General features: G+C 44.2%; 1 protein-coding gene across 1 annotated transcript in view; it reads left to right on the top strand.

The window, feature by feature from the left end:
- Positions 1 to 3644, top strand: part of Barx2 (BARX homeobox 2) — a 76941-nt gene that overhangs the window by 17794 nt on the left and 55503 nt on the right. The gene's annotated exons all lie outside the window — the stretch shown is intronic.

Genomic DNA, 3644 nt, shown 5'->3' with positions numbered 1-3644 from the left:
TCCATGTGAAGACTCTATTCTACAGTTTTCATTGTTGTTGGGCCCAGCTCATGTTGATATTACGTGGTAATGATGGTTGATGGTGCAGATTCTGCATGGATCTTTCTGGAACTGCGTTTCTCAGCCCATCTGTAGTAATTTATGAAATGTCATCTATGCTAAGGAAATGCCTTCCTTCATTGGTGAACGCCCTCCATGGTGTGAGAAAAATTCTGCGGTTGAACAGTTCTTACCTTCTGTGGTATAATGGAAGCTCAGGGAGCAGGTCACACCTCTGTTCAACCATTTGGAAGGGTGACTCCTGCAACCCAGCTCAGTGACCTTATCCTGGTTGAGTGACAGTTGGCGCCAGGCAGATGGCAGGGGGGATGAGACACTTAAGAGTGTCACCATGGAAGAAGGGCATAGTGTCCTAAGGTCCTTAGATGTATAGTCTGAATTTTCTTTCTTGCTAAAGTAAAACTCAGTTGAAGATATAGATCTTTGGCAGCTCATTGCAAATATTCAGTTAAGATTGTAGGTCTGGGAAAACGAAGTGTTAGTGTTAGTGTTCTTATGGGAGAGTTGGCAACAGTGGGAGATAGTGAGTGGACAAGGGGTACTGACAAATTGGGACCAAAGAGTCAGTAAGAAGGACATCAGTTCACCTCTTGAAGCTTGCGTTCTTAGATACGTGCTCAGTATTTGCTGGAGGTTGGGGAACACAGATATAAAAATGAGAGTTGAGTACTGCATTTGGAAATGGCCTTGTTAGTGCATGCTTCTTTCAGAGGTGTTGCTCCTGATAGCAGTCAGTGACTTCTGATTGGGCAATGGCTTGCTCAGCCACAAATGTCACTCAATTACCATGTATATTAATGATCCTTTGAAGAGTGTCATCATCCTGGGTCATAGAAGATCATTCTGATTATATTATGATGCAGTCATGATAATTATGGAGTGCCACACAGGAAATTGTGTGGACTTGAGTGTAAAGAAGCCGTGTGCAGAGGTCAGAGCTGAAATCCTGTAAAAACAAACACACAAACACACCTCCCTCCCCCCCAGCAAAAAGCAAGAACAACCCTTTCTTCTTGGGCCCAAGGTAGAACACTCAGCTAGCCCATGGTCCTGTGTGAGATCCCCAGCACCACACACAGAACAAAGCCAGAAAGACACCTCTTCTGGGACCCTTTCTTGTCTCAATGTCTCTACATCTGCTTTTAACAAGACAAGACCTTCCCCTTTCCTAATGTGTTGGGGAAAAGTGACCGATTAAAAGTATTAATTTACTGTTCAGAGCTGGGGAGGTGGCTCAGTGGTAGAGCGCTTGCCTTGCATGCATGAGGCCCTGGGTTCGATTCCTCAGCACCACATAAGCAAAAAGGAAAAAGCCGGAAGTGGTGCTGTGGCTCAAGTGGTAGAGCGCTAGCCTTGAGCTGAAGAGCTGAGGGACAGCGCCCAGGCCCGGAGTTAAGGCCCCACGACCGCCCCCCCAAAAAAAGTATAAATTTACTGTTTGGAAAGAACATAAAAAAAACCCAGAAGGAGCATGCAGAACCTTAGTAGGAGGGAAGCGGAGTAGTCTGTTGGAATTCTGCACATTACTGTATTTGGTAGACAGGTGGATGGGGTGGCTTCACCATCTATTTTTCTGCTACTGTGAAGTAAGAATAATGTTTATATTGGTAAATAGTTGCACACAGATCCAAAGAACAATATTTTAGTGATGTGCAAAGGTTATATGGTATGCCAAATACATACAGATTTTATTGGAACACAGACATATGCACTGCTTTATGGATTGTCAATGGAGACTTTTGTGTCACTAGAGCAGAGTCAAGGAAATGTGCCAGAGAGAACAACCACACGGCCTGAAGGATTCACTCCCAGGTCCTTTCCAGGAAACATTTGCTCCCTTGAACTAGACTATTGGAAGCAGCACTGTTCACTTGTGAAATAATGTTACTGATGCATGAGCTATGACGTGATCCTAGGCTACAAAAATACCTCCTTTGACGCATCCCAGCCCTCCATGATGCTGCCGTCCTGTGGCGTGTGATAGGCCTGCCTGTGGCACACTAGTGGGGAATTTTGAAATGATTCTTAATAAATAGAGATCCATTTCTAAACCTCTCTAGAAATAACTTAAGGGTTTCCTGCACAGAGAGAGGCAAACTATGTAAAACAAAGTCATTGGGACAGAATCACTTTGAGGTGACTGGAACTCAGCACAGTGATTTGGAGACCTTCTCTTTGCTATTCTAGCCTATGCTGCTTTTCTTTCTCCCAGACAGAAGCTGAGGATGATGGCTCAGGAGAGCCTGGGAGTCGCTGCGTCATTGAGAGTTCCAATTTGTCCTGCTTCTTAATTGACTTTGACTCATGGCCTATCCCTAGAAATAATAGTGATACGAAGAAGAGTTATGTAACCTTGTTAACACAGCCCTACCCAGAAAGAGTGTGCCAGCCAGGTAAAGCACCTAATCGTGATCATGGCAACACATCTCCTGCGCCTGTTGTTGGACTCTTGTGTCCAGAGTCAGGGGCTCTCAGACCTTTCTGGAAGGACTAAGTTTATTTTCTAAGTGCCTTCTCTTTCACCAGACCTCAGCTCAGGGTGAGGCAGGCTTTCAATCAGGGAAGCCCTATGGGGAGCTGGGGGAATGTGAAATTAATATCCCTTGCTACAACTTCTTCTGCGCTGTTGTCAGGCTAAGAACGCTGTAGATTGAGTCTTTATCACTCAGTGGGTTAGTAGATACAAATTGAGAGCTGGTTAATTTCAGAGGCAGAAAGTGTGGATGGTGGTGGGTAAAATTCCATTTCAAAGAAAAGTGTGGGAGGTATGTGGCACCCTAGATGATCTTACTTCAGGTTGAAGATGAAATTCAAAAAGATCTAATGATTACAATTAATGAACACATACCACGGCAGCTACTTGTGTAGTGCCTTTTCTGTACCTAGCACTGTCCTGAATGCCTGACATGTCACATATTGAATTCCGATCACAGTCATGGAGGACAAAGAATAAACTTTCTCATTTGACAGAGAAAGAAATAGATAACTTCTGAACACAGAGGGAGACTGCTCATGGGCAGGGGAGTGTGGGAATAGGTTTCTGCGCTGTTAAGAGAACTAACTACATTGAGGGTTAATCTCTGATATCTGATGTTAATTCAAGAAAAAAAAAGTCCAAAAACAGTACTCTAAAACAGTAGGTGAAAGAGTTGAAAACACCCGGGTGCCCTGGCTCACACCTATAATTGTAGCTACTCAGGAAGCTGAGATCTGAAGATCAAAGTTCCAGCCCAGGCAAGAAAGCCCATGGGACTCTTATTTCCAATTAACCATCAAAAAAGCAAGAAGTGAGTTTGCAGCCAAGTCGTAGAGTGCCAACCTTGAGCAAAAGTGCTAAAGGACAGCTCCAGGCCTTGACTGAGACTCCAGTCCCAGTACGCACATGTACATACACACACACACACACACACACACACACACACAGAGCTGAAGACAAATCCAAACCTTGTCATACTTAAGGAGCTTCATAGTCTAATTCAGTTGTTTGGCTACCTGAAGAGTTTATGTAAAACAAAAACACAGAGTGCTTAGTATCCTCAGCAATATATGTGTGTACGTGAGCCATTCCTGAAGCTTGAACTAGG

Source organism: Dipodomys ordii, unplaced genomic scaffold (assembly GCF_000151885.1).
Source record: "Dipodomys ordii isolate 6190 unplaced genomic scaffold, Dord_2.0 Scaffold10, whole genome shotgun sequence".
NCBI classification, from domain to species: Eukaryota; Metazoa; Chordata; class Mammalia; order Rodentia; family Heteromyidae; genus Dipodomys; species Dipodomys ordii.
This window is presented reverse-complemented; position numbering and strand designations above follow the sequence as displayed.